The following is a 24,523-nucleotide window of genomic DNA, read 5'->3' on the forward strand; positions in this document are numbered from 1 at the left end:
AATATTTCACTATCACTAGGGCGTTCGATGTCCGTGATTGGTGCCTCCCTAACAAGATCGGCCAATGTCAATTTTCTACGCTGTTCCAAAGTACTTTTGAGAACAAAGACACGTTTAGGGCAGTTCGTACGCAAGTGGCCAGTTTCGTTACAAATAAAGCATGTGCCTGGTTGCCCACTGTACGTGACATGCACTTTATACCCACAAACAATAAGATGGGAGGGGATATCTTGCTTGACGTGCATTTCGACTGACCGGACGCCACTAAAACACTGTAACCGATGTTGGCTAGACCAACGTTCGTTACGGATTTGCTTGACCTCCCCATACTTCGTCAAAATCTCACGTAAATAACAGTTTTCAACTTCCGGCGGCAGGTTGTACACACGGACATTTTTATATTCTACATCAGCATTGGATATGAGAACAGTACTCACCGAGGCGTCACGATGACGGAACTCAGCTCTGCTACCATGTTTTAACAGAATCCTCTCCAGTAACACAGGGTTTAACAACTTGACGAAGAAACAGTAGAGATCTGTGTCGTAATAGGCAGTATGAACCTGGTCAGACGTTATACCAATGACATCCACTATGAAATCGTGAACTTCCATGGAACTCGGTTGAACATGACGTGTAGACTTGTCAAATTCGAAACACAGAGTACATTTCCTTGGGAACAACCTGGACGACATATCCACTTATTAAACGGTCGAGACCGCTAACACAGAACGACACAAAACACTAAAAGCGAAGTGAAGTGACGGAAACACAAGACAGCAAATCTAGCAAACAACGTAAACAACGAAAGCAGTCACGGCTTGCACACGCTATTGCGGAGCGAAGGCACAACACGTGCGACCTGCACGGCGTCGCAAGCGGAACTGCCACTGGGGCTACAACAGAGTGCTTTCAGTTAGCGGTATTCACTTTGCTGCAATCCAGTGGTGGCCACAGAAACATACGATCGCCACCTGATGCCATACTGCGACTTTGGCACCTGACTACCAATGCTTCGTGCTATTCTTGTTTCATATGCTACGCTTACATGCACATCAACCGGCTCTCGTCGTCGAGAAAACGTGGGAAAACGCGCGCCTTGCCTTCTGCTACCTGTCGAACAGCGAGAGCAGATGCGTGGCAAGCTCTAAGCTCTGCAGGCGCACTGCGGCCACGCAGCTGCACGAAAGGTACCTTCCTTGGGAGCTTGCTCAGCCATGGAGAACACGTTTCTTAGCGAATTGCACTTGTCTCGTAGAAAGAAATGCTGCCACTGGCCCTGTGGCGCAACGGATAACGCGTCTGACTACGGATCAGAAGATTCCAGGTTCGAATCCTGGCAGGGTCGGCGTTTTGTTAGTTGCCGACGCGTAGCTGGGCAGTGGATTTCGTATGTCGCCGCACCGTGGAGTGCTTTGTTGCTCCTGTGCATCTCGCAGCTGCATGTCGAGTCGATCGTGGTAAATATCGCTGCCTGCAAGCGTCAGCGTAGCGTCAGTCGAGCAAAGTCGAGACAAGTCAAGCTGAGAGCTGTAGGAGATGATACGCAATTAAATACAGGCGTGTGAAAGCGACGCAGACAACACTTTCCAAGTGTCCCACGTCACGTGGCGAAGAGCCGGCGCAACCCCAGGCAGCAGAGTGGCGCAGTGGAAGCGTGCTGGGCCCATAACCCAGAGGTCCGTGGATCGAAACCACGCTCTGCTAAAATTATTTCTTTTGCGGACTGTGCCGAGCTCGATTATTACGCCCACAGCGTCGGCTGGGGTGCTTTGATACAGCGTTAACAGCATACCCCGCAGTTCTGAAATGTGAAGAATGCGAGAACCACTTCCTAAGTTGTAGCATTTTTTAAGATTTTGCGCCAACTACACTCCACGATCGCAAAGTTAATGCTCTTACGACCCACATACGCGCAACACTCGAACAGGGTTGTGAGATAAAAATCGCATCTCCCCGGCGGGGAATCGAACCCCGGTCTCCCGCGTGACAGGCGGGGATACTAACCACTATACTACCGAGGATGCGCTGTAGACAGGTGCCTGTGTGCGAGAGATATGGTGCTAGTAGCCGCAAACGACCTACACTAAGTTCGGCGAGTGATAGAGCAGCAATTAAAAATCGGATGTGCCTCCCCGGCGGGGAATCGAACCCCGGTCTCCCGCGTGACAGGCGGGGATACTAACCACTATACTACCGAGGAAGACGCAGCTAGCGTCTCGAATGCACAATTATGTTACTCAAATAGCTGATACATCTCAAACCTAGCCTCCTGTTGCTGTCAGAGACAGCTGCTAAGAAATAAAAGTATGCCCCAGGTGAGGCTCGAACTCACAACCCCGGCATTGCTCACGGCTACTGCCTTATAAGTACCGTGCGCTAACCAATTGCGCCACTGGGGCTACAACAGAGTGCTTTCAGTTAGCGGTATTCACTTTGCTGCAATCCAGTGGTGGCCACAGAAACATACGATCGCCACCTGATGCCATACTGCGACTTTGGCACCTGACTACCAATGCTTCGTGCTATTCTTGTTTCATATGCTACGCTTACATGCACATCAACCGGCTCTCGTCGTCGAGAAAACGTGGGAAAACGCGCGCCTTGCCTTCTGCTACCTGTCGAACAGCGAGAGCAGATGCGTGGCAAGCTCTAAGCTCTGCAGGCGCACTGCGGCCACGCAGCTGCACGAAAGGTACCTTCCTTGGGAGCTTGCTCAGCCATGGAGAACACGTTTCTTAGCGAATTGCACTTGTCTCGTAGAAAGAAATGCTGCCACTGGCCCTGTGGCGCAACGGATAACGCGTCTAACTGCGGATCAGAAGATTCCAGGTTCGAATCCTGGCAGGGTCGGCGTTTTGTTAGTTGCCGACGCGTAGCTGGGCAGTGGATTTCGTATGTCGCCGCACCGTGGAGTGCTTTGTTGCTCCTGTGCATCTCGCAGCTGCATGTCGAGTCGATCGTGGTAAATATCGCTGCCTGCAAGCGTCAGCGTAGCGTCAGTCGAGCAAAGTCGAGACAAGTCAAGCTGAGAGCTGTAGGAGATGATACGCAATTAAATACAGGCGTGTGAAAGCGACGCAGACAACACTTTGCAAGTGTCCCACGTCACGTGGCGAAGAGCCGGCGCAACCCCAGGCAGCAGAGTGGCGCAGTGGAAGCGTGCTGGGCCCATAACCCAGAGGTCCGTGGATCGAAACCACGCTCTGCTAAAATTATTTCTTTTGCGGACTGTGCCGAGCTCGATTATTACGCCCACAGCGTCGGCTGGGGTGCTTTGATACAGCGTTAACAGCATACCCCGCAGTTCTGAAATGTGAAGAATGCGAGAACCACTTCCTAAGTTGTAGCATTTTTTAAGATTTTGCGCCAACTACACTCCACGATCGCAAAGTTAATGCTCTTACGACCCACATACGCGCAACACTCGAACAGGGTTGTGAGATAAAAATCGCATCTCCCCGGCGGGGAATCGAACCCCGGTCTCCCGCGTGACAGGCGGGGATACTAACCACTATACTACCGAGGATGCGCTGTAGACAGGTGCCTGTGTGCGAGAGATATGGTGCTAGTAGCCGCAAACGACCTACACTAAGTTCGGCGAGTGATAGAGCAGCAATTAAAAATCGGATGTGCCTCCCCGGCGGGGAATCGAACCCCGGTCTCCCGCGTGACAGGCGGGGATACTAACCACTATACTACCGAGGAAGACGCAGCTAGCGTCTCGAATGCACAATTATGTTACTCAAATAGCTGATACATCTCAAACCTAGCCTCCTGTTGCTGTCAGAGACAGCTGCTAAGAAATAAAAGTATGCCCCAGGTGAGGCTCGAACTCACAACCCCGGCATTGCTCACGGCTACTGCCTTATAAGTACCGTGCGCTAACCAATTGCGCCACTGGGGCTACAACAGAGTGCTTTCAGTTAGCGGTATTCACTTTGCTGCAATCCAGTGGTGGCCACAGAAACATACGATCGCCACCTGATGCCATACTGCGACTTTGGCACCTGACTACCAATGCTTCGTGCTATTCTTGTTTCATATGCTACGCTTACATGCACATCAACCGGCTCTCGTCGTCGAGAAAACGTGGGAAAACGCGCGCCTTGCCTTCTGCTACCTGTCGAACAGCGAGAGCAGATGCGTGGCAAGCTCTAAGCTCTGCAGGCGCACTGCGGCCACGCAGCTGCACGAAAGGTACCTTCCTTGGGAGCTTGCTCAGCCATGGAGAACACGTTTCTTAGCGAATTGCACTTGTCTCGTAGAAAGAAATGCTGCCACTGGCCCTGTGGCGCAACGGATAACGCGTCTAACTGCGGATCAGAAGATTCCAGGTTCGAATCCTGGCAGGGTCGGCGTTTTGTTAGTTGCCGACGCGTAGCTGGGCAGTGGATTTCGTATGTCGCCGCACCGTGGAGTGCTTTGTTGCTCCTGTGCATCTCGCAGCTGCATGTCGAGTCGATCGTGGTAAATATCGCTGCCTGCAAGCGTCAGCGTAGCGTCAGTCGAGCAAAGTCGAGACAAGTCAAGCTGAGAGCTGTAGGAGATGATACGCAATTAAATACAGGCGTGTGAAAGCGACGCAGACAACACTTTGCAAGTGTCCCACGTCACGTGGCGAAGAGCCGGCGCAACCCCAGGCAGCAGAGTGGCGCAGTGGAAGCGTGCTGGGCCCATAACCCAGAGGTCCGTGGATCGAAACCACGCTCTGCTAAAATTATTTCTTTTGCGGACTGTGCCGAGCTCGATTATTACGCCCACAGCGTCGGCTGGGGTGCTTTGATACAGCGTTAACAGCATACCCCGCAGTTCTGAAATGTGAAGAATGCGAGAACCACTTCCTAAGTTGTAGCATTTTTTAAGATTTTGCGCCAACTACACTCCACGATCGCAAAGTTAATGCTCTTACGACCCACATACGCGCAACACTCGAACAGGGTTGTGAGATAAAAATCGCATCTCCCCGGCGGGGAATCGAACCCCGGTCTCCCGCGTGACAGGCGGGGATACTAACCACTATACTACCGAGGATGCGCTGTAGACAGGTGCCTGTGTGCGAGAGATATGGTGCTAGTAGCCGCAAACGACCTACACTAAGTTCGGCGAGTGATAGAGCAGCAATTAAAAATCGGATGTGCCTCCCCGGCGGGGAATCGAACCCCGGTCTCCCGCGTGACAGGCGGGGATACTAACCACTATACTACCGAGGAAGACGCAGCTAGCGTCTCGAATGCACAATTATGTTACTCAAATAGCTGATACATCTCAAACCTAGCCTCCTGTTGCTGTCAGAGACAGCTGCTAAGAAATAAAAGTATGCCCCAGGTGAGGCTCGAACTCACAACCCCGGCATTGCTCACGGCTACTGCCTTATAAGTACCGTGCGCTAACCAATTGCGCCACTGGGGCTACAACAGAGTGCTTTCAGTTAGCGGTATTCACTTTGCTGCAATCCAGTGGTGGCCACAGAAACATACGATCGCCACCTGATGCCATACTGCGACTTTGGCACCTGACTACCAATGCTTCGTGCTATTCTTGTTTCATATGCTACGCTTACATGCACATCAACCGGCTCTCGTCGTCGAGAAAACGTGGGAAAACGCGCGCCTTGCCTTCTGCTACCTGTCGAACAGCGAGAGCAGATGCGTGGCAAGCTCTAAGCTCTGCAGGCGCACTGCGGCCACGCAGCTGCACGAAAGGTACCTTCCTTGGGAGCTTGCTCAGCCATGGAGAACACGTTTCTTAGCGAATTGCACTTGTCTCGTAGAAAGAAATGCTGCCACTGGCCCTGTGGCGCAACGGATAACGCGTCTAACTGCGGATCAGAAGATTCCAGGTTCGAATCCTGGCAGGGTCGGCGTTTTGTTAGTTGCCGACGCGTAGCTGGGCAGTGGATTTCGTATGTCGCCGCACCGTGGAGTGCTTTGTTGCTCCTGTGCATCTCGCAGCTGCATGTCGAGTCGATCGTGGTAAATATCGCTGCCTGCAAGCGTCAGCGTAGCGTCAGTCGAGCAAAGTCGAGACAAGTCAAGCTGAGAGCTGTAGGAGATGATACGCAATTAAATACAGGCGTGTGAAAGCGACGCAGACAACACTTTCCAAGTGTCCCACGTCACGTGGCGAAGAGCCGGCGCAACCCCAGGCAGCAGAGTGGCGCAGTGGAAGCGTGCTGGGCCCATAACCCAGAGGTCCGTGGATCGAAACCACGCTCTGCTAAAATTATTTCTTTTGCGGACTGTGCCGAGCTCGATTATTACGCCCACAGCGTCGGCTGGGGTGCTTTGATACAGCGTTAACAGCATACCCCGCAGTTCTGAAATGTGAAGAATGCGAGAACCACTTCCTAAGTTGTAGCATTTTTTAAGATTTTGCGCCAACTACACTCCACGATCGCAAAGTTAATGCTCTTACGACCCACATACGCGCAACACTCGAACAGGGTTGTGAGATAAAAATCGCATCTCCCCGGCGGGGAATCGAACCCCGGTCTCCCGCGTGACAGGCGGGGATACTAACCACTATACTACCGAGGATGCGCTGTAGACAGGTGCCTGTGTGCGAGAGATATGGTGCTAGTAGCCGCAAACGACCTACACTAAGTTCGGCGAGTGATAGAGCAGCAATTAAAAATCGGATGTGCCTCCCCGGCGGGGAATCGAACCCCGGTCTCCCGCGTGACAGGCGGGGATACTAACCACTATACTACCGAGGAAGACGCAGCTAGCGTCTCGAATGCACAATTATGTTACTCAAATAGCTGATACATCTCAAACCTAGCCTCCTGTTGCTGTCAGAGACAGCTGCTAAGAAATAAAAGTATGCCCCAGGTGAGGCTCGAACTCACAACCCCGGCATTGCTCACGGCTACTGCCTTATAAGTACTGTGCGCTAACCAATTGCGCCACTGGGGCTACAACAGAGTGCTTTCAGTTAGCGGTATTCACTTTGCTGCAATCCAGTGGTGGCCACAGAAACATACGATCGCCACCTGATGCCATACTGCGACTTTGGCACCTGACTACCAATGCTTCGTGCTATTCTTGTTTCATATGCTACGCTTACATGCACATCAACCGGCTCTCGTCGTCGAGAAAACGTGGGAAAACGCGCGCCTTGCCTTCTGCTACCTGTCGAACAGCGAGAGCAGATGCGTGGCAAGCTCTAAGCTCTGCAGGCGCACTGCGGCCACGCAGCTGCACGAAAGGTACCTTCCTTGGGAGCTTGCTCAGCCATGGAGAACACGTTTCTTAGCGAATTGCACTTGTCTCGTAGAAAGAAATGCTGCCACTGGCCCTGTGGCGCAACGGATAACGCGTCTGACTGCGGATCAGAAGATTCCAGGTTCGAATCCTGGCAGGGTCGGCGTTTTGTTAGTTGCCGACGCGTAGCTGGGCAGTGGATTTCGTATGTTGCCGCACCGTGGAGTGCTTTGTTGCTCCTGTGCATCTCGCAGCTGCATGTCGAGTCGATCGTGGTAAATATCGCTGCCTGCAAGCGTCAGCGTAGCGTCAGTCGAGCAAAGTCGAGACAAGTCAAGCTGAGAGCTGTAGGAGATGATACGCAATTAAATACAGGCGTGTGAAAGCGACGCAGACAACACTTTCCAAGTGTCCCACGTCACGTGGCGAAGAGCCGGCGCAACCCCAGGCAGCAGAGTGGCGCAGTGGAAGCGTGCTGGGCCCATAACCCAGAGGTCCGTGGATCGAAACCACGCTCTGCTAAAATTATTTCTTTTGCGGACTGTGCCGAGCTCGATTATTACGCCCACAGCGTCGGCTGGGGTGCTTTGATACAGCGTTAACAGCATACCCCGCAGTTCTGAAATGTGAAGAATGCGAGAACCACTTCCTAAGTTGTAGCATTTTTTAAGATTTTGCGCCAACTACACTCCACGATCGCAAAGTTAATGCTCTTACGACCCACATACGCGCAACACTCGAACAGGGTTGTGAGATAAAAATCGCATCTCCCCGGCGGGGAATCGAACCCCGGTCTCCCGCGTGACAGGCGGGGATACTAACCACTATACTACCGAGGATGCGCTGTAGACAGGTGCCTGTGTGCGAGAGATATGGTGCTAGTAGCCGCAAACGACCTACACTAAGTTCGGCGAGTGATAGAGCAGCAATTAAAAATCGGATGTGCCTCCCCGGCGGGGAATCGAACCCCGGTCTCCCGCGTGACAGGCGGGGATACTAACCACTATACTACCGAGGAAGACGCAGCTAGCGTCTCGAATGCACAATTATGTTACTCAAATAGCTGATACATCTCAAACCTAGCCTCCTGTTGCTGTCAGAGACAGCTGCTAAGAAATAAAAGTATGCCCCAGGTGAGGCTCGAACTCACAACCCCGGCATTGCTCACGGCTACTGCCTTATAAGTACTGTGCGCTAACCAATTGCGCCACTGGGGCTACAACAGAGTGCTTTCAGTTAGCGGTATTCACTTTGCTGCAATCCAGTGGTGGCCACAGAAACATACGATCGCCACCTGATGCCATACTGCGACTTTGGCACCTGACTACCAATGCTTCGTGCTATTCTTGTTTCATATGCTACGCTTACATGCACATCAACCGGCTCTCGTCGTCGAGAAAACGTGGGAAAACGCGCGCCTTGCCTTCTGCTACCTGTCGAACAGCGAGAGCAGATGCGTGGCAAGCTCTAAGCTCTGCAGGCGCACTGCGGCCACGCAGCTGCACGAAAGGTACCTTCCTTGGGAGCTTGCTCAGCCATGGAGAACACGTTTCTTAGCGAATTGCACTTGTCTCGTAGAAAGAAATGCTGCCACTGGCCCTGTGGCGCAACGGATAACGCGTCTGACTGCGGATCAGAAGATTCCAGGTTCGAATCCTGGCAGGGTCGGCGTTTTGTTAGTTGCCGACGCGTAGCTGGGCAGTGGATTTCGTATGTTGCCGCACCGTGGAGTGCTTTGTTGCTCCTGTGCATCTCGCAGCTGCATGTCGAGTCGATCGTGGTAAATATCGCTGCCTGCAAGCGTCAGCGTAGCGTCAGTCGAGCAAAGTCGAGACAAGTCAAGCTGAGAGCTGTAGGAGATGATACGCAATTAAATACAGGCGTGTGAAAGCGACGCAGACAACACTTTCCAAGTGTCCCACGTCACGTGGCGAAGAGCCGGCGCAACCCCAGGCAGCAGAGTGGCGCAGTGGAAGCGTGCTGGGCCCATAACCCAGAGGTCCGTGGATCGAAACCACGCTCTGCTAAAATTATTTCTTTTGCGGACTGTGCCGAGCTCGATTATTACGCCCACAGCGTCGGCTGGGGTGCTTTGATACAGCGTTAACAGCATACCCCGCAGTTCTGAAATGTGAAGAATGCGAGAACCACTTCCTAAGTTGTAGCATTTTTTAAGATTTTGCGCCAACTACACTCCACGATCGCAAAGTTAATGCTCTTACGACCCACATACGCGCAACACTCGAACAGGGTTGTGAGATAAAAATCGCATCTCCCCGGCGGGGAATCGAACCCCGGTCTCCCGCGTGACAGGCGGGGATACTAACCACTATACTACCGAGGATGCGCTGTAGACAGGTGCCTGTGTGCGAGAGATATGGTGCTAGTAGCCGCAAACGACCTACACTAAGTTCGGCGAGTGATAGAGCAGCAATTAAAAATCGGATGTGCCTCCCCGGCGGGGAATCGAACCCCGGTCTCCCGCGTGACAGGCGGGGATACTAACCACTATACTACCGAGGAAGACGCAGCTAGCGTCTCGAATGCACAATTATGTTACTCAAATAGCTGATACATCTCAAACCTAGCCTCCTGTTGCTGTCAGAGACAGCTGCTAAGAAATAAAAGTATGCCCCAGGTGAGGCTCGAACTCACAACCCCGGCATTGCTCACGGCTACTGCCTTATAAGTACTGTGCGCTAACCAATTGCGCCACTGGGGCTACAACAGAGTGCTTTCAGTTAGCGGTATTCACTTTGCTGCAATCCAGTGGTGGCCACAGAAACATACGATCGCCACCTGATGCCATACTGCGACTTTGGCACCTGACTACCAATGCTTCGTGCTATTCTTGTTTCATATGCTACGCTTACATGCACATCAACCGGCTCTCGTCGTCGAGAAAACGTGGGAAAACGCGCGCCTTGCCTTCTGCTACCTGTCGAACAGCGAGAGCAGATGCGTGGCAAGCTCTAAGCTCTGCAGGCGCACTGCGGCCACGCAGCTGCACGAAAGGTACCTTCCTTGGGAGCTTGCTCAGCCATGGAGAACACGTTTCTTAGCGAATTGCACTTGTCTCGTAGAAAGAAATGCTGCCACTGGCCCTGTGGCGCAACGGATAACGCGTCTAACTGCGGATCAGAAGATTCCAGGTTCGAATCCTGGCAGGGTCGGCGTTTTGTTAGTTGCCGACGCGTAGCTGGGCAGTGGATTTCGTATGTCGCCGCACCGTGGAGTGCTTTGTTGCTCCTGTGCATCTCGCAGCTGCATGTCGAGTCGATCGTGGTAAATATCGCTGCCTGCAAGCGTCAGCGTAGCGTCAGTCGAGCAAAGTCGAGACAAGTCAAGCTGAGAGCTGTAGGAGATGATACGCAATTAAATACAGGCGTGTGAAAGCGACGCAGACAACACTTTGCAAGTGTCCCACGTCACGTGGCGAAGAGCCGGCGCAACCCCAGGCAGCAGAGTGGCGCAGTGGAAGCGTGCTGGGCCCATAACCCAGAGGTCCGTGGATCGAAACCACGCTCTGCTAAAATTATTTCTTTTGCGGACTGTGCCGAGCTCGATTATTACGCCCACAGCGTCGGCTGGGGTGCTTTGATACAGCGTTAACAGCATACCCCGCAGTTCTGAAATGTGAAGAATGCGAGAACCACTTCCTAAGTTGTAGCATTTTTTAAGATTTTGCGCCAACTACACTCCACGATCGCAAAGTTAATGCTCTTACGACCCACATACGCGCAACACTCGAACAGGGTTGTGAGATAAAAATCGCATCTCCCCGGCGGGGAATCGAACCCCGGTCTCCCGCGTGACAGGCGGGGATACTAACCACTATACTACCGAGGATGCGCTGTAGACAGGTGCCTGTGTGCGAGAGATATGGTGCTAGTAGCCGCAAACGACCTACACTAAGTTCGGCGAGTGATAGAGCAGCAATTAAAAATCGGATGTGCCTCCCCGGCGGGGAATCGAACCCCGGTCTCCCGCGTGACAGGCGGGGATACTAACCACTATACTACCGAGGAAGACGCAGCTAGCGTCTCGAATGCACAATTATGTTACTCAAATAGCTGATACATCTCAAACCTAGCCTCCTGTTGCTGTCAGAGACAGCTGCTAAGAAATAAAAGTATGCCCCAGGTGAGGCTCGAACTCACAACCCCGGCATTGCTCACGGCTACTGCCTTATAAGTACCGTGCGCTAACCAATTGCGCCACTGGGGCTACAACAGAGTGCTTTCAGTTAGCGGTATTCACTTTGCTGCAATCCAGTGGTGGCCACAGAAACATACGATCGCCACCTGATGCCATACTGCGACTTTGGCACCTGACTACCAATGCTTCGTGCTATTCTTGTTTCATATGCTACGCTTACATGCACATCAACCGGCTCTCGTCGTCGAGAAAACGTGGGAAAACGCGCGCCTTGCCTTCTGCTACCTGTCGAACAGCGAGAGCAGATGCGTGGCAAGCTCTAAGCTCTGCAGGCGCACTGCGGCCACGCAGCTGCACGAAAGGTACCTTCCTTGGGAGCTTGCTCAGCCATGGAGAACACGTTTCTTAGCGAATTGCACTTGTCTCGTAGAAAGAAATGCTGCCACTGGCCCTGTGGCGCAACGGATAACGCGTCTAACTGCGGATCAGAAGATTCCAGGTTCGAATCCTGGCAGGGTCGGCGTTTTGTTAGTTGCCGACGCGTAGCTGGGCAGTGGATTTCGTATGTCGCCGCACCGTGGAGTGCTTTGTTGCTCCTGTGCATCTCGCAGCTGCATGTCGAGTCGATCGTGGTAAATATCGCTGCCTGCAAGCGTCAGCGTAGCGTCAGTCGAGCAAAGTCGAGACAAGTCAAGCTGAGAGCTGTAGGAGATGATACGCAATTAAATACAGGCGTGTGAAAGCGACGCAGACAACACTTTCCAAGTGTCCCACGTCACGTGGCGAAGAGCCGGCGCAACCCCAGGCAGCAGAGTGGCGCAGTGGAAGCGTGCTGGGCCCATAACCCAGAGGTCCGTGGATCGAAACCACGCTCTGCTAAAATTATTTCTTTTGCGGACTGTGCCGAGCTCGATTATTACGCCCACAGCGTCGGCTGGGGTGCTTTGATACAGCGTTAACAGCATACCCCGCAGTTCTGAAATGTGAAGAATGCGAGAACCACTTCCTAAGTTGTAGCATTTTTTAAGATTTTGCGCCAACTACACTCCACGATCGCAAAGTTAATGCTCTTACGACCCACATACGCGCAACACTCGAACAGGGTTGTGAGATAAAAATCGCATCTCCCCGGCGGGGAATCGAACCCCGGTCTCCCGCGTGACAGGCGGGGATACTAACCACTATACTACCGAGGATGCTCTGTAGACAGGTGCCTGTGTGCGAGAGATATGGTGCTAGTAGCCGCAAACGACCTACACTAAGTTCGGCGAGTGATAGAGCAGCAATTAAAAATCGGATGTGCCTCCCCGGCGGGGAATCGAACCCCGGTCTCCCGCGTGACAGGCGGGGATACTAACCACTATACTACCGAGGAAGACGCAGCTAGCGTCTCGAATGCACAATTATGTTACTCAAATAGCTGATACATCTCAAACCTAGCCTCCTGTTGCTGTCAGAGACAGCTGCTAAGAAATAAAAGTATGCCCCAGGTGAGGCTCGAACTCACAACCCCGGCATTGCTCACGGCTACTGCCTTATAAGTACTGTGCGCTAACCAATTGCGCCACTGGGGCTACAACAGAGTGCTTTCAGTTAGCGGTATTCACTTTGCTGCAATCCAGTGGTGGCCACAGAAACATACGATCGCCACCTGATGCCATACTGCGACTTTGGCACCTGACTACCAATGCTTCGTGCTATTCTTGTTTCATATGCTACGCTTACATGCACATCAACCGGCTCTCGTCGTCGAGAAAACGTGGGAAAACGCGCGCCTTGCCTTCTGCTACCTGTCGAACAGCGAGAGCAGATGCGTGGCAAGCTCTAAGCTCTGCAGGCGCACTGCGGCCACGCAGCTGCACGAAAGGTACCTTCCTTGGGAGCTTGCTCAGCCATGGAGAACACGTTTCTTAGCGAATTGCACTTGTCTCGTAGAAAGAAATGCTGCCACTGGCCCTGTGGCGCAACGGATAACGCGTCTGACTGCGGATCAGAAGATTCCAGGTTCGAATCCTGGCAGGGTCGGCGTTTTGTTAGTTGCCGACGCGTAGCTGGGCAGTGGATTTCGTATGTTGCCGCACCGTGGAGTGCTTTGTTGCTCCTGTGCATCTCGCAGCTGCATGTCGAGTCGATCGTGGTAAATATCGCTGCCTGCAAGCGTCAGCGTAGCGTCAGTCGAGCAAAGTCGAGACAAGTCAAGCTGAGAGCTGTAGGAGATGATACGCAATTAAATACAGGCGTGTGAAAGCGACGCAGACAACACTTTCCAAGTGTCCCACGTCACGTGGCGAAGAGCCGGCGCAACCCCAGGCAGCAGAGTGGCGCAGTGGAAGCGTGCTGGGCCCATAACCCAGAGGTCCGTGGATCGAAACCACGCTCTGCTAAAATTATTTCTTTTGCGGACTGTGCCGAGCTCGATTATTACGCCCACAGCGTCGGCTGGGGTGCTTTGATACAGCGTTAACAGCATACCCCGCAGTTCTGAAATGTGAAGAATGCGAGAACCACTTCCTAAGTTGTAGCATTTTTTAAGATTTTGCGCCAACTACACTCCACGATCGCAAAGTTAATGCTCTTACGACCCACATACGCGCAACACTCGAACAGGGTTGTGAGATAAAAATCGCATCTCCCCGGCGGGGAATCGAACCCCGGTCTCCCGCGTGACAGGCGGGGATACTAACCACTATACTACCGAGGATGCGCTGTAGACAGGTGCCTGTGTGCGAGAGATATGGTGCTAGTAGCCGCAAACGACCTACACTAAGTTCGGCGAGTGATAGAGCAGCAATTAAAAATCGGATGTGCCTCCCCGGCGGGGAATCGAACCCCGGTCTCCCGCGTGACAGGCGGGGATACTAACCACTATACTACCGAGGAAGACGCAGCTAGCGTCTCGAATGCACAATTATGTTACTCAAATAGCTGATACATCTCAAACCTAGCCTCCTGTTGCTGTCAGAGACAGCTGCTAAGAAATAAAAGTATGCCCCAGGTGAGGCTCGAACTCACAACCCCGGCATTGCTCACGGCTACTGCCTTATAAGTACTGTGCGCTAACCAATTGCGCCACTGGGGCTACAACAGAGTGCTTTCAGTTAGCGGTATTCACTTTGCTGCAATCCAGTGGTGGCCACAGAAACATACGATCGCCACCTGATGCCATACTGCGACTTTGGCACCTGACTACCAATGCTTCGTGCTATTCTTGTTTCATATGCTACGCTTACATGCACATCAACCGGCTCTCGTCGTCGAGAAAACGTGGGAAAACGCGCGCCTTGCCTTCTGCTACCTGTCGAACAGCGAGAGCAGATGCGTGGCAAGCTCTAAGCTCTGCAGGCGCACTGCGGCCACGCAGCTGCACGAAAGGTACCTTCCTTGGGAGCTTGCTCAGCCATGGAGAACACGTTTCTTAGCGAATTGCACTTGTCTCGTAGAAAGAAATGCTGCCACTGGCCCTGTGGCGCAACGGATAACGCGTCTGACTGCGGATCAGAAGATTCCAGGTTCGAATCCTGGCAGGGTCGGCGTTTTGTTAGTTGCCGACGCGTAGCTGGGCAGTGGATTTCGTATGTTGCCGCACCGTGGAGTGCTTTGTTGCTCCTGTGCATCTCGCAGCTGCATGTCGAGTCGATCGTGGTAAATATCGCTGCCTGCAAGCGTCAGCGTAGCGTCAGTCGAGCAAAGTCGAGACAAGTCAAGCTGAGAGCTGTAGGAGATGATACGCAATTAAATACAGGCGTGTGAAAGCGACGCAGACAACACTTTCCAAGTGTCCCACGTCACGTGGCGAAGAGCCGGCGCAACCCCAGGCAGCAGAGTGGCGCAGTGGAAGCGTGCTGGGCCCATAACCCAGAGGTCCGTGGACCGAAACCACGCTCTGCTAAAATTATTTCTTTTGCGGACTGTGCCGAGCTCGATTATTACGCCCACAGCGTCGGCTGGGGTGCTTTGATACAGCGTTAACAGCATACCCCGCAGTTCTGAAATGTGAAGAATGCGAGAACCACTTCCTAAGTTGTAGCATTTTTTAAGATTTTGCGCCAACTACACTCCACGATCGCAAAGTTAATGCTCTTACGACCCACATACGCGCAACACTCGAACAGGGTTGTGAGATAAAAATCGCATCTCCCCGGCGGGGAATCGAACCCCGGTCTCCCGCGTGACAGGCGGGGATACTAACCACTATACTACCGAGGATGCGCTGTAGACAGGTGCCTGTGTGCGAGAGATATGGTGCTAGTAGCCGCAAACGACCTACACTAAGTTCGGCGAGTGATAGAGCAGCAATTAAAAATCGGATGTGCCTCCCCGGCGGGGAATCGAACCCCGGTCTCCCGCGTGACAGGCGGGGATACTAACCACTATACTACCGAGGAAGACGCAGCTAGCGTCTCGAATGCACAATTATGTTACTCAAATAGCTGATACATCTCAAACCTAGCCTCCTGTTGCTGTCAGAGACAGCTGCTAAGAAATAAAAGTATGCCCCAGGTGAGGCTCGAACTCACAACCCCGGCATTGCTCACGGCTACTGCCTTATAAGTACCGTGCGCTAACCAATTGCGCCACTGGGGCTACAACAGAGTGCTTTCAGTTAGCGGTATTCACTTTGCTGCAATCCAGTGGTGGCCACAGAAACATACGATCGCCACCTGATGCCATACTGCGACTTTGGCACCTGACTACCAATGCTTCGTGCTATTCTTGTTTCATATGCTACGCTTACATGCACATCAACCGGCTCTCGTCGTCGAGAAAACGTGGGAAAACGCGCGCCTTGCCTTCTGCTACCTGTCGAACAGCGAGAGCAGATGCGTGGCAAGCTCTAAGCTCTGCAGGCGCACTGCGGCCACGCAGCTGCACGAAAGGTACCTTCCTTGGGAGCTTGCTCAGCCATGGAGAACACGTTTCTTAGCGAATTGCACTTGTCTCGTAGAAAGAAACGCTGCCACTGGCCCTGTGGCGCAACGGATAACGCGTCTGACTGCGGATCAGAAGATTCCAGGTTCGAATCCTGGCAGGGTCGGCGTTTTGTTAGTTGCCGACGCGTAGCTGGGCAGTGGATTTCGTATGTCGCCGCACCGTGGAGTGCTTTGTTGCTCCTGTGCATCTCGCAGCTGCATGTCGAGTCGATCGTGGTAAATATCGCTGCCTGCAAGCGTCAGCGTAGCGTCAGTCGAGCAAAGTCGAGACAAGTCAAGCTGAGAGCTGTAGGAGATGATACGCAATTAAATACAGGCGTGTGAAAGCGACGCAGACAACACTTTCCAAGTGTCCCACGTCACGTGGCGAAGAGCCGGCGCAACCCCAGGCAGCAGAGTGGCGCAGTGGAAGCGTGCTGGGCCCATAACCCAGAGGTCCGTGGATCGAAACCACGCTCTGCTAAAATTATTTCTTTTGCGGACTGTGCCGAGCTCGATTATTACGCCCACAGCGTCGGCTGGGGTGCTTTGATACAGCGTTAACAGCATACCCCGCAGTTCTGAAATGTGAAGAATGCGAGAACCACTTCCTAAGTTGTAGCATTTTTTAAGATTTTGCGCCAACTACACTCCACGATCGCAAAGTTAATGCTCTTACGACCCACATACGCGCAACACTCGAACAGGGTTGTGAGATAAAAATCGCATCTCCCCGGCGGGGAATCGAACCCCGGTCTCCCGCGTGACAGGCGGGGATACTAACCACTATACTACCGAGGATGCGCTGTAGACAGGTGCCTGTGTGCGAGAGATATGGTGCTAGTAGCCGCAAACGACCTACACTAAGTTCGGCGAGTGATAGAGCAGCAATTAAAAATCGGATGTGCCTCCCCGGCGGGGAATCGAACCCCGGTCTCCCGCGTGACAGGCGGGGATACTAACCACTATACTACCGAGGAAGACGCAGCTAGCGTCTCGAATGCACAATTATGTTACTCAAATAGCTGATACATCTCAAACCTAGCCTCCTGTTGCTGTCAGAGACAGCTGCTAAGAAATAAAAGTATGCCCCAGGTGAGGCTCGAACTCACAACCCCGGCATTGCTCACGGCTACTGCCTTATAAGTACCGTGCGCTAACCAATTGCGCCACTGGGGCTACAACAGAGTGCTTTCAGTTAGCGGTATTCACTTTGCTGCAATCCAGTGGTGGCCACAGAAACATACGATCGCCACCTGATGCCATACTGCGACTTTGGCACCTGACTACCAATGCTTCGTGCTATTCTTGTTTCATATGCTACGCTTACATGCACATCAACCGGCTCTCGTCGTCGAGAAAACGTGGGAAAACGCGCGCCTTGCCTTCTGCTACCTGTCGAACAGCGAGAGCAGATGCGTGGCAAGCTCTAAGCTCTGCAGGCGCACTGCGGCCACGCAGCTGCACGAAAGGTACCTTCCTTGGGAGCTTGCTCAGCCATGGAGAACACGTTTCTTAGCGAATTGCACTTGTCTCGTAGAAAGAAACGCTGCCACTGGCCCTGTGGCGCAACGGATAACGCGTCTGACTGCGGATCAGAAGATTCCAGGTTCGAATCCTGGCAGGGTCGGCGTTTTGTTAGTTGCCGACGCGTAGCTGGGCAGTGGATTTCGTATGTCGCCGCACCGTGGAGTGCTTTGTTGCTCCTGTGCATCTCGCAGCTGCATGTCGAGTCGATCGTGGTAAATATCGCTGCCTGCAAGCGTCAGCGTAGCGTCAGTCGAGCAAAGTCGAGACAAGTCAAGCTGAGAGCTGTAGGAGATGATACGCAATTAAATACAGGCGTGTGAAAGCGACGCAGACAACACTTTCCAAGTGTCCCACGTCACGTGGCGAAGAGCCGGCGCAACCCCAGGCAGCAGAGTGGCGCAGTGGAAGCGTGCTGGGCCCATAACCCAGAGGTCCGTGGATCGAAACCACGCTCTGCTAAAATTATTTCTTTTGCGGACTGTGCCGAGCTCGATTATTACGCCCACAGCGTCGGCTGGGGTGCTTTGATACAGCGTTAACAGCATACCCCGCAGTTCTGAAATGTGAAGAATGCGAGAACCACTTCCTAAGTTGTAGCATTTTTTAAGATTTTGCGCCAACTACACTCCACGATCGCAAAGTTAATGCTCTTACGACCCACATACGCGCAACACTCGAACAGGGTTGTGAGATAAAAATCGCATCTCCCCGGCGGGGAATCGAACCCCGGTCTCCCGCGTGACAGGCGGGGATACTAACCACTATACTACCGAGGATGCGCTGTAGACAGGTGCCTGTGTGCGAGAGATATGGTGCTAGTAGCCGCAAACGACCTACACTAAGTTCGGCGAGTGATAGAGCAGCAATTAAAAATCGGATGTGCCTCCCCGGCGGGGAATCGAACCCCGGTCTCCCGCGTGACAGGCGGGGATACTAACCACTATACTACCGAGGAAGACGCAGCTAGCGTCTCGAATGCACAATTATGTTACTCAAATAGCTGATACATCTCAAACCTAGCCTCCTGTTGCTGTCAGAGACAGCTGCTAAGAAATAAAAGTATGCCCCAGGTGAGGCTCGAACTCACAACCCCGGCATTGCTCACGGCTACTGCCTTATAAGTACCGTGCGCTAACCAATTGCGCCACTGGGGCTACAACAGAGTGCTTTCAGTTAGCGGTATTCACTTTGCTGCAATCCAGTGGTGGCCACAGAAACATACGATCGCCACCTGATGCCATACTGCGACTTTGGCACCTGACTACCAATGCTTCGTGCTATTCTTGTTTCATATGCTACGCTTACATGCACATCAACCGGCTCTCGTCGTCGAGAAAACGTGGGAAAACGCGCGCCTTGCCTTCTGCTACCTGTCGAACAGCGAGAGCAGATGCGTGGCAAGCTCTAAGCTCTGCAGGCGCACTGCGGCCACGCAGCTGCACGAAAGGTACCTTCCTTGGGAGCTTGCTCAGCCATGGAGAACACGTTTCTTAGCGAATTGCACTTGTCTCGTAGAAAGAAATGCTGCCACTGGCCCTGTGGCGCAACGGATAACGCGTCTGACTGCGGATCAGAAGATTCCAGGTTCGAATCCTGGCAGGGTCGGCGTTTTGTTAGTTGCCGACGCGTAGCTGGGCAGTGGATTTCGTATGTCGCCGCACCGTGGAGTGCTTTGTTGCTCCTGTGCATCTCGCAGCTGCATGTCGAGTCGATCGTGGTAAATATCGCTGCCTGCAAGCGTCAGCGTAGCGTCAGTCGAGCAAAGTCGAGACAAGTCAAGCTGAGAGCTGTAGGAGATGATACGCAATTAAATACAGGCGTGTGAAAGCGACGCAGACAACACTTTCCAAGTGTCCCACGTCACGTGGCGAAGAGCCGGCGCAACCCCAGGCAGCAGAGTGGCGCAGTGGAAGCGTGCTGGGCCCATAACCCAGAGGTCCGTGGATCGAAACCACGCTCTGCTAAAATTATTTCTTTTGCGGACTGTGCCGAGCTCGATTATTACGCCCACAGCGTCGGCTGGGGTGCTTTGATACAGCGTTAACAGCATACCCCGCAGTTCTGAAATGTGAAGAATGCGAGAACCACTTCCTAAGTTGTAGCATTTTTTAAGATTTTGCGCCAACTACACTCCACGATCGCAAAGTTAATGCTCTTACGACCCACATACGCGCAACACTCGAACAGGGTTGTGAGATAAAAATCGCATCTCCCCGGCGGGGAATCGAACCCCGGTCTCCCGCGTGACAGGCGGGGATACTAACCACTATACTACCGAGGATGCGCTGTAGACAGGTGCCTGTGTGCGAGAGATATGGTGCTAGTAGCCGCAAACGACCTACACTAAGTTCGGCGAGTGATAGAGCAGCAATTAAAAATCGGATGTGCCTCCCCGGCGGGGAATCGAACCCCGGTCTCCCGCGTGACAGGCGGGGATACTAACCACTATACTACCGAGGAAGACGCAGCTAGCGTCTCGAATGCACAATTATGTTACTCAAATAGCTGATACATCTCAAACCTAGCCTCCTGTTGCTGTCAGAGACAGCTGCTAAGAAATAAAAGTATGCCCCAGGTGAGGCTCGATCTCACAACCCCGGCATTGCTCACGGCTACTGCCTTATAAGTACCGTGCGCTAACCAATTGCGCCACTGGGGCTACAACAGAGTGCTTTCAGTTAGCGGTATTCACTTTGCTGCAATCCAGTGGTGGCCACAGAAACATACGATCGCCACCTGATGCCATACTGCGACTTTGGCACCTGACTACCAATGCTTCGTGCTATTCTTGTTTCATATGCTACGCTTACATGCACATCAACCGGCTCTCGTCGTCGAGAAAACGTGGGAAAACGCGCGCCTTGCCTTCTGCTACCTGTCGAACAGCGAGAGCAGATGCGTGGCAAGCTCTAAGCTCTGCAGGCGCACTGCGGCCACGCAGCTGCACGAAAGGTACCTTCCTTGGGAGCTTGCTCAGCCATGGAGAACACGTTTCTTAGCGAATTGCACTTGTCTCGTAGAAAGAAATGCTGCCACTGGCCCTGTGGCGCAACGGATAACGCGACTGACTGCGGATCAGAAGATTCCAGGTTCGAATCCTGGCAGGGTCGGCGTTTTGTTAGTTGCCGACGCGTAGCTGGGCAGTGGATTTCGTATGTCGCCGCACCGTGGAGTGCTTTGTTGCTCCTGTGCATCTCGCAGCTGCATGTCGAGTCGATCGTGGTAAATATCGCTGCCTGCAAGCGTCAGCGTAGCGTCAGTCGAGCAAAGTCGAGACAAGTCAAGCTGAGAGCTGTAGGAGATGATACGCAATTAAATACAGGCGTGTGAAAGCGACGCAGACAACACTTTCCAAGTGTCCCACGTCACGTGGCGAAGAGCCGGCGCAACCCCAGGCAGCAGAGTGGCGCAGTGGAAGCGTGCTGGGCCCATAACCCAGAGGTCCGTGGATCGAAACCACGCTCTGCTAAAATTATTTCTTTTGCGGACTGTGCCGAGCTCGATTATTACGCCCACAGCGTCGGCTGGGGTGCTTTGATACAGCGTTAACAGCATACCCCGCAGTTCTGAAATGTGAAGAATGCGAGAACCACTTCCTAAGTTGTAGCATTTTTTAAGATTTTGCGCCAACTACACTCCACGATCGCAAAGTTAATGCTCTTACGACCCACATACGCGCAACACTCGAACAGGGTTGTGAGATAAAAATCGCATCTCCCCGGCGGGGAATCGAACCCCGGTCTCCCGCGTGACAGGCGGGGATACTAACCACTATACTACCGAGGATGCGCTGTAGACAGGTGCCTGTGTGCGAGAGATATGGTGCTAGTAGCCGCAAACGACCTACACTAAGTTCGGCGAGTGATAGAGCAGCAATTAAAAATCGGATGTGCCTCCCCGGCGGGGAATCGAACCCCGGTCTCCCGCGTGACAGGCAGGGATACTAACCACTATACTACCGAGGAAGACGCAGCTAGCGTCTCGAATGCACAATTATGTTACTCAAATAGCTGATACATCTCAAACCTAGCCTCCTGTTGCTGTCAGAGACAGCTGCTAAGAAATAAAAGTATGCCCCAGGTGAGGCTCGAACTCACAACCCCGGCATTGCTCACGGCTACTGCCTCATAAGTACCGTGCGCTAACCAATTGCGCCACTGGGGCTACAACAGAGTGCTTTCAGTTAGCGGTATTCACTTTGCTGCAATCCAGTGGTGGCCACAGAAACATACGATCGCCACCTGATGCCATACTGCGACTTTGGCACCTGACTACCAATGCTTCGTGCTATTCTTGTTTCATATGCTACGCTTACATGCACATCAACCGGCTCTCGTCGTCGAGAAAACGTGGGAAAACGCGCGCCTTGCCTTCTGCTACCTGTCGAACAGCGAGAGCAGATGCGTGGCAAGCTCTAAGCTCTGCAGGCGCACTGCGGCCACGCAGCTGCACGAAAGGTACCTTCCTTGGGAGCTTGCTCAGCCATGGAGAACACGTTTCTTAGCGAATTGCACTTGTCTCGTAGAAAGAAATGCTGCCACTGGCCCTGTGGCGCAACGGATAACGCGTCTGACTGCGGATCAGAAGATTCCAGGTTCGAATCCTGGCAGGGTCGGCGTTTTGTTAGTTGCCGACGCGTAGCTGGGCAGTGGATTTCGTATGTCGCCGCACCGTGGAGTGCTTTGTTGCTCCTGTGCATCTCGCAGCTGCATGTCGAGTCGATCGTGGTAAATATCGCTGCCTGCAAGCGTCAGCGTAGCGTCAGTCGAGCAAAGTCGAGACAAGTCAAGCTGAGAGCTGTAGGAGATGATACGCAATTAAATACAGGCGTGTGAAAGCGACGCAGACAACACTTTCCAAGTGTCCCACGTCACGTGGCGAAGAGCCGGCGCAACCCCAGGCAGCAGAGTGGCGCAGTGGAAGCGTGCTGGGCCCATAACCCAGAGGTCCGTGGATCGAAACCACGCTCTGCTAAAATTATTTCTTTTGCGGACTGTGCCGAGCTCGATTATTACGCCCACAGCGTCGGCTGGGGTGCTTTGATACAGCGTTAACAGCATACCCCGCAGTTCTGAAATGTGAAGAATGCGAGAACCACTTCCTAAGTTGTAGCATTTTTTAAGATTTTGCGCCAACTACACTCCACGATCGCAAAGTTAATGCTCTTACGACCCACATACGCGCAACACTCGAACAGGGTTGTGAGATAAAAATCGCATCTCCCCGGCGGGGAATCGAACCCCGGTCTCCCGCGTGACAGGCGGGGATACTAACCACTATACTACCGAGGATGCGCTGTAGACAGGTGCCTGTGTGCGAGAGATATGGTGCTAGTAGCCGCAAACGACCTACACTAAGTTCGGCGAGTGATAGAGCAGCAATTAAAAATCGGATGTGCCTCCCCGGCGGGGAATCGAACCCCGGTCTCCCGCGTGACAGGCAGGGATACTAACCACTATACTACCGAGGAAGACGCAGCTAGCGTCTCGAATGCACAATTATGTTACTCAAATAGCTGATACATCTCAAACCTAGCCTCCTGTTGCTGTCAGAGACAGCTGCTAAGAAATAAAAGTATGCCCCAGGTGAGGCTCGAACTCACATCCCCGGCATTGCTCACGGCTACTGCCTTATAAGTACCGTGCGCTAACCAATTGCGCCACTGGGGCTACAACAGAGTGCTTTCAGTTAGCGGTATTCACTTTGCTGCAATCCAGTGGTGGCCACAGAAACATACGATCGCCACCTGATGCCATACTGCGACTTTGGCACCTGACTACCAATGCTTCGTGCTATTCTTGTTTCATATGCTACGCTTACATGCACATCAACCGGCTCTCGTCGTCGAGAAAACGTGGGAAAACGCGCGCCTTGCCTTCTGCTACCTGTCGAACAGCGAGAGCAGATGCGTGGCAAGCTCTAAGCTCTGCAGGCGCACTGCGGCCACGCAGCTGCACGAAAGGTACCTTCCTTGGGAGCTTGCTCAGCCATGGAGAACACGTTTCTTAGCGAATTGTACTTGTCTCGTAGAAAGAAATGCTGCCACTGGCCCTGTGGCGCAACGGATAACGCGTCTGACTACGGATCAGAAGATTCCAGGTTCGAATCCTGGCAGGGTCGGCGTTTTGTTAGTTGCCGACGCGTAGCTGGGCAGTGGATTTCGTATGTCGCCGCACCGTGGAGTGCTTTGTTGCTCCTGTGCATCTCGCAGCTGCATGTCGAGTCGATCGTGGTAAATATCGCTGCCTGCAAGCGTCAGCGTAGCGTCAGTCGAGCAAAGTCGAGACAAGTCAAGCTGAGAGCTGTAGGAGATGATACGCAATTAAATACAGGCGTGTGAAAGCGACGCAGACAACACTTTCCAAGTGTCCCACGTCACGTGGCGAAGAGCCGGCGCAACCCCAGGCAGCAGAGTGGCGCAGTGGAAGCGTGCTGGGCCCATAACCCAGAGGTCCGTGGATCGAAACCACGCTCTGCTAAAATTATTTCTTTTGCGGACTGTGCCGAGCTCGATTATTACGCCCACAGCGTCGGCTGGGGTGCTTTGATACAGCGTTAACAGCATACCCCGCAGTTCTGAAATGTGAAGAATGCGAGAACCACTTCCTAAGTTGTAGCATTTTTTAAGATTTTGCGCCAACTACACTCCACGATCGCAAAGTTAATGCTCTTACGACCCACATACGCGCAACACTCGAACAGGGTTGTGAGATAAAAATC

General features: G+C 52.9%; 61 non-coding genes across 61 annotated transcripts; 16 read left to right on the plus strand and 45 right to left on the minus strand.

Annotated features, from left to right (window-relative positions):
• Window positions 1–1,275: 1,275 nt before the first annotated feature.
• Trnar-acg lies at window positions 1,276–1,348 on the plus strand. The gene has a single exon. It is a non-coding gene; the product is annotated as a tRNA-Arg (tRNA).
• Window positions 1,349–1,952: 604 nt separating this feature from the next.
• Trnad-guc lies at window positions 1,953–2,024 on the minus strand. The gene has a single exon. It is a non-coding gene; the product is annotated as a tRNA-Asp (tRNA).
• A 107-nt stretch (window positions 2,025–2,131) lies between these two features.
• Window positions 2,132–2,203, minus strand: Trnad-guc. Its single transcript has one exon. It is a non-coding gene; the product is annotated as a tRNA-Asp (tRNA).
• Window positions 2,204–2,310: 107 nt separating this feature from the next.
• Trnai-uau lies at window positions 2,311–2,402 on the minus strand. Its single transcript is given in 2 exon segments — window positions 2,311–2,346; window positions 2,365–2,402. It is a non-coding gene; the product is annotated as a tRNA-Ile (tRNA).
• A 378-nt stretch (window positions 2,403–2,780) lies between these two features.
• Window positions 2,781–2,853, plus strand: Trnar-gcg. The gene has a single exon. It is a non-coding gene; the product is annotated as a tRNA-Arg (tRNA).
• A 604-nt stretch (window positions 2,854–3,457) lies between these two features.
• Window positions 3,458–3,529, minus strand: Trnad-guc. Its single transcript has one exon. It is a non-coding gene; the product is annotated as a tRNA-Asp (tRNA).
• Window positions 3,530–3,636: 107 nt separating this feature from the next.
• Window positions 3,637–3,708, minus strand: Trnad-guc. The gene has a single exon. It is a non-coding gene; the product is annotated as a tRNA-Asp (tRNA).
• A 107-nt stretch (window positions 3,709–3,815) lies between these two features.
• Trnai-uau lies at window positions 3,816–3,907 on the minus strand. The gene is given in 2 exon segments: window positions 3,816–3,851; window positions 3,870–3,907. It is a non-coding gene; the product is annotated as a tRNA-Ile (tRNA).
• Window positions 3,908–4,285: 378 nt separating this feature from the next.
• Window positions 4,286–4,358, plus strand: Trnar-gcg. The gene has a single exon. It is a non-coding gene; the product is annotated as a tRNA-Arg (tRNA).
• A 604-nt stretch (window positions 4,359–4,962) lies between these two features.
• Window positions 4,963–5,034, minus strand: Trnad-guc. The gene has a single exon. It is a non-coding gene; the product is annotated as a tRNA-Asp (tRNA).
• Window positions 5,035–5,141: 107 nt separating this feature from the next.
• On the minus strand, window positions 5,142–5,213 carry Trnad-guc. Its single transcript has one exon. It is a non-coding gene; the product is annotated as a tRNA-Asp (tRNA).
• A 107-nt stretch (window positions 5,214–5,320) lies between these two features.
• On the minus strand, window positions 5,321–5,412 carry Trnai-uau. The gene is given in 2 exon segments: window positions 5,321–5,356; window positions 5,375–5,412. It is a non-coding gene; the product is annotated as a tRNA-Ile (tRNA).
• Window positions 5,413–5,790: 378 nt separating this feature from the next.
• On the plus strand, window positions 5,791–5,863 carry Trnar-gcg. The gene has a single exon. It is a non-coding gene; the product is annotated as a tRNA-Arg (tRNA).
• A 604-nt stretch (window positions 5,864–6,467) lies between these two features.
• Window positions 6,468–6,539, minus strand: Trnad-guc. The gene has a single exon. It is a non-coding gene; the product is annotated as a tRNA-Asp (tRNA).
• A 107-nt stretch (window positions 6,540–6,646) lies between these two features.
• On the minus strand, window positions 6,647–6,718 carry Trnad-guc. The gene has a single exon. It is a non-coding gene; the product is annotated as a tRNA-Asp (tRNA).
• A 107-nt stretch (window positions 6,719–6,825) lies between these two features.
• Trnai-uau lies at window positions 6,826–6,917 on the minus strand. The gene is given in 2 exon segments: window positions 6,826–6,861; window positions 6,880–6,917. It is a non-coding gene; the product is annotated as a tRNA-Ile (tRNA).
• A 378-nt stretch (window positions 6,918–7,295) lies between these two features.
• Window positions 7,296–7,368, plus strand: Trnar-gcg. The gene has a single exon. It is a non-coding gene; the product is annotated as a tRNA-Arg (tRNA).
• Window positions 7,369–7,972: 604 nt separating this feature from the next.
• Window positions 7,973–8,044, minus strand: Trnad-guc. Its single transcript has one exon. It is a non-coding gene; the product is annotated as a tRNA-Asp (tRNA).
• Window positions 8,045–8,151: 107 nt separating this feature from the next.
• Window positions 8,152–8,223, minus strand: Trnad-guc. Its single transcript has one exon. It is a non-coding gene; the product is annotated as a tRNA-Asp (tRNA).
• Window positions 8,224–8,330: 107 nt separating this feature from the next.
• Trnai-uau lies at window positions 8,331–8,422 on the minus strand. The gene is given in 2 exon segments: window positions 8,331–8,366; window positions 8,385–8,422. It is a non-coding gene; the product is annotated as a tRNA-Ile (tRNA).
• A 378-nt stretch (window positions 8,423–8,800) lies between these two features.
• Trnar-gcg lies at window positions 8,801–8,873 on the plus strand. Its single transcript has one exon. It is a non-coding gene; the product is annotated as a tRNA-Arg (tRNA).
• Window positions 8,874–9,477: 604 nt separating this feature from the next.
• On the minus strand, window positions 9,478–9,549 carry Trnad-guc. The gene has a single exon. It is a non-coding gene; the product is annotated as a tRNA-Asp (tRNA).
• Window positions 9,550–9,656: 107 nt separating this feature from the next.
• Trnad-guc lies at window positions 9,657–9,728 on the minus strand. The gene has a single exon. It is a non-coding gene; the product is annotated as a tRNA-Asp (tRNA).
• Window positions 9,729–9,835: 107 nt separating this feature from the next.
• Window positions 9,836–9,927, minus strand: Trnai-uau. Its single transcript is given in 2 exon segments — window positions 9,836–9,871; window positions 9,890–9,927. It is a non-coding gene; the product is annotated as a tRNA-Ile (tRNA).
• A 378-nt stretch (window positions 9,928–10,305) lies between these two features.
• On the plus strand, window positions 10,306–10,378 carry Trnar-gcg. Its single transcript has one exon. It is a non-coding gene; the product is annotated as a tRNA-Arg (tRNA).
• Window positions 10,379–10,982: 604 nt separating this feature from the next.
• Trnad-guc lies at window positions 10,983–11,054 on the minus strand. The gene has a single exon. It is a non-coding gene; the product is annotated as a tRNA-Asp (tRNA).
• Window positions 11,055–11,161: 107 nt separating this feature from the next.
• Window positions 11,162–11,233, minus strand: Trnad-guc. The gene has a single exon. It is a non-coding gene; the product is annotated as a tRNA-Asp (tRNA).
• A 107-nt stretch (window positions 11,234–11,340) lies between these two features.
• Trnai-uau lies at window positions 11,341–11,432 on the minus strand. Its single transcript is given in 2 exon segments — window positions 11,341–11,376; window positions 11,395–11,432. It is a non-coding gene; the product is annotated as a tRNA-Ile (tRNA).
• A 378-nt stretch (window positions 11,433–11,810) lies between these two features.
• Window positions 11,811–11,883, plus strand: Trnar-gcg. Its single transcript has one exon. It is a non-coding gene; the product is annotated as a tRNA-Arg (tRNA).
• Window positions 11,884–12,487: 604 nt separating this feature from the next.
• Trnad-guc lies at window positions 12,488–12,559 on the minus strand. Its single transcript has one exon. It is a non-coding gene; the product is annotated as a tRNA-Asp (tRNA).
• Window positions 12,560–12,666: 107 nt separating this feature from the next.
• Window positions 12,667–12,738, minus strand: Trnad-guc. Its single transcript has one exon. It is a non-coding gene; the product is annotated as a tRNA-Asp (tRNA).
• Window positions 12,739–12,845: 107 nt separating this feature from the next.
• Trnai-uau lies at window positions 12,846–12,937 on the minus strand. Its single transcript is given in 2 exon segments — window positions 12,846–12,881; window positions 12,900–12,937. It is a non-coding gene; the product is annotated as a tRNA-Ile (tRNA).
• Window positions 12,938–13,315: 378 nt separating this feature from the next.
• Window positions 13,316–13,388, plus strand: Trnar-gcg. The gene has a single exon. It is a non-coding gene; the product is annotated as a tRNA-Arg (tRNA).
• Window positions 13,389–13,992: 604 nt separating this feature from the next.
• Window positions 13,993–14,064, minus strand: Trnad-guc. Its single transcript has one exon. It is a non-coding gene; the product is annotated as a tRNA-Asp (tRNA).
• A 107-nt stretch (window positions 14,065–14,171) lies between these two features.
• Window positions 14,172–14,243, minus strand: Trnad-guc. Its single transcript has one exon. It is a non-coding gene; the product is annotated as a tRNA-Asp (tRNA).
• A 107-nt stretch (window positions 14,244–14,350) lies between these two features.
• Window positions 14,351–14,442, minus strand: Trnai-uau. The gene is given in 2 exon segments: window positions 14,351–14,386; window positions 14,405–14,442. It is a non-coding gene; the product is annotated as a tRNA-Ile (tRNA).
• Window positions 14,443–14,820: 378 nt separating this feature from the next.
• Window positions 14,821–14,893, plus strand: Trnar-gcg. Its single transcript has one exon. It is a non-coding gene; the product is annotated as a tRNA-Arg (tRNA).
• A 604-nt stretch (window positions 14,894–15,497) lies between these two features.
• Trnad-guc lies at window positions 15,498–15,569 on the minus strand. Its single transcript has one exon. It is a non-coding gene; the product is annotated as a tRNA-Asp (tRNA).
• Window positions 15,570–15,676: 107 nt separating this feature from the next.
• Window positions 15,677–15,748, minus strand: Trnad-guc. Its single transcript has one exon. It is a non-coding gene; the product is annotated as a tRNA-Asp (tRNA).
• Window positions 15,749–15,855: 107 nt separating this feature from the next.
• Window positions 15,856–15,947, minus strand: Trnai-uau. Its single transcript is given in 2 exon segments — window positions 15,856–15,891; window positions 15,910–15,947. It is a non-coding gene; the product is annotated as a tRNA-Ile (tRNA).
• Window positions 15,948–16,325: 378 nt separating this feature from the next.
• On the plus strand, window positions 16,326–16,398 carry Trnar-gcg. The gene has a single exon. It is a non-coding gene; the product is annotated as a tRNA-Arg (tRNA).
• Window positions 16,399–17,002: 604 nt separating this feature from the next.
• Window positions 17,003–17,074, minus strand: Trnad-guc. Its single transcript has one exon. It is a non-coding gene; the product is annotated as a tRNA-Asp (tRNA).
• Window positions 17,075–17,181: 107 nt separating this feature from the next.
• Window positions 17,182–17,253, minus strand: Trnad-guc. Its single transcript has one exon. It is a non-coding gene; the product is annotated as a tRNA-Asp (tRNA).
• Window positions 17,254–17,360: 107 nt separating this feature from the next.
• On the minus strand, window positions 17,361–17,452 carry Trnai-uau. Its single transcript is given in 2 exon segments — window positions 17,361–17,396; window positions 17,415–17,452. It is a non-coding gene; the product is annotated as a tRNA-Ile (tRNA).
• Window positions 17,453–17,830: 378 nt separating this feature from the next.
• Trnar-gcg lies at window positions 17,831–17,903 on the plus strand. The gene has a single exon. It is a non-coding gene; the product is annotated as a tRNA-Arg (tRNA).
• A 604-nt stretch (window positions 17,904–18,507) lies between these two features.
• Window positions 18,508–18,579, minus strand: Trnad-guc. Its single transcript has one exon. It is a non-coding gene; the product is annotated as a tRNA-Asp (tRNA).
• A 107-nt stretch (window positions 18,580–18,686) lies between these two features.
• On the minus strand, window positions 18,687–18,758 carry Trnad-guc. Its single transcript has one exon. It is a non-coding gene; the product is annotated as a tRNA-Asp (tRNA).
• Window positions 18,759–18,865: 107 nt separating this feature from the next.
• Trnai-uau lies at window positions 18,866–18,957 on the minus strand. Its single transcript is given in 2 exon segments — window positions 18,866–18,901; window positions 18,920–18,957. It is a non-coding gene; the product is annotated as a tRNA-Ile (tRNA).
• A 378-nt stretch (window positions 18,958–19,335) lies between these two features.
• On the plus strand, window positions 19,336–19,408 carry Trnar-gcg. Its single transcript has one exon. It is a non-coding gene; the product is annotated as a tRNA-Arg (tRNA).
• A 604-nt stretch (window positions 19,409–20,012) lies between these two features.
• Trnad-guc lies at window positions 20,013–20,084 on the minus strand. Its single transcript has one exon. It is a non-coding gene; the product is annotated as a tRNA-Asp (tRNA).
• A 107-nt stretch (window positions 20,085–20,191) lies between these two features.
• Window positions 20,192–20,263, minus strand: Trnad-guc. Its single transcript has one exon. It is a non-coding gene; the product is annotated as a tRNA-Asp (tRNA).
• Window positions 20,264–20,370: 107 nt separating this feature from the next.
• Window positions 20,371–20,462, minus strand: Trnai-uau. Its single transcript is given in 2 exon segments — window positions 20,371–20,406; window positions 20,425–20,462. It is a non-coding gene; the product is annotated as a tRNA-Ile (tRNA).
• Window positions 20,463–20,840: 378 nt separating this feature from the next.
• On the plus strand, window positions 20,841–20,913 carry Trnar-gcg. Its single transcript has one exon. It is a non-coding gene; the product is annotated as a tRNA-Arg (tRNA).
• A 604-nt stretch (window positions 20,914–21,517) lies between these two features.
• Window positions 21,518–21,589, minus strand: Trnad-guc. The gene has a single exon. It is a non-coding gene; the product is annotated as a tRNA-Asp (tRNA).
• Window positions 21,590–21,696: 107 nt separating this feature from the next.
• On the minus strand, window positions 21,697–21,768 carry Trnad-guc. Its single transcript has one exon. It is a non-coding gene; the product is annotated as a tRNA-Asp (tRNA).
• Window positions 21,769–21,875: 107 nt separating this feature from the next.
• On the minus strand, window positions 21,876–21,967 carry Trnai-uau. The gene is given in 2 exon segments: window positions 21,876–21,911; window positions 21,930–21,967. It is a non-coding gene; the product is annotated as a tRNA-Ile (tRNA).
• A 378-nt stretch (window positions 21,968–22,345) lies between these two features.
• Window positions 22,346–22,418, plus strand: Trnar-gcg. Its single transcript has one exon. It is a non-coding gene; the product is annotated as a tRNA-Arg (tRNA).
• A 604-nt stretch (window positions 22,419–23,022) lies between these two features.
• Trnad-guc lies at window positions 23,023–23,094 on the minus strand. The gene has a single exon. It is a non-coding gene; the product is annotated as a tRNA-Asp (tRNA).
• A 107-nt stretch (window positions 23,095–23,201) lies between these two features.
• Trnad-guc lies at window positions 23,202–23,273 on the minus strand. Its single transcript has one exon. It is a non-coding gene; the product is annotated as a tRNA-Asp (tRNA).
• A 107-nt stretch (window positions 23,274–23,380) lies between these two features.
• Trnai-uau lies at window positions 23,381–23,472 on the minus strand. Its single transcript is given in 2 exon segments — window positions 23,381–23,416; window positions 23,435–23,472. It is a non-coding gene; the product is annotated as a tRNA-Ile (tRNA).
• A 378-nt stretch (window positions 23,473–23,850) lies between these two features.
• On the plus strand, window positions 23,851–23,923 carry Trnar-acg. The gene has a single exon. It is a non-coding gene; the product is annotated as a tRNA-Arg (tRNA).
• The last annotated feature ends 600 nt before the right edge of the window (window positions 23,924–24,523 follow it).

The sequence above is a fragment of the Schistocerca piceifrons genome, chromosome 8 (assembly GCF_021461385.2).
Source record: "Schistocerca piceifrons isolate TAMUIC-IGC-003096 chromosome 8, iqSchPice1.1, whole genome shotgun sequence".
Classification (NCBI taxonomy): Eukaryota; Metazoa; Arthropoda; class Insecta; order Orthoptera; family Acrididae; genus Schistocerca; species Schistocerca piceifrons.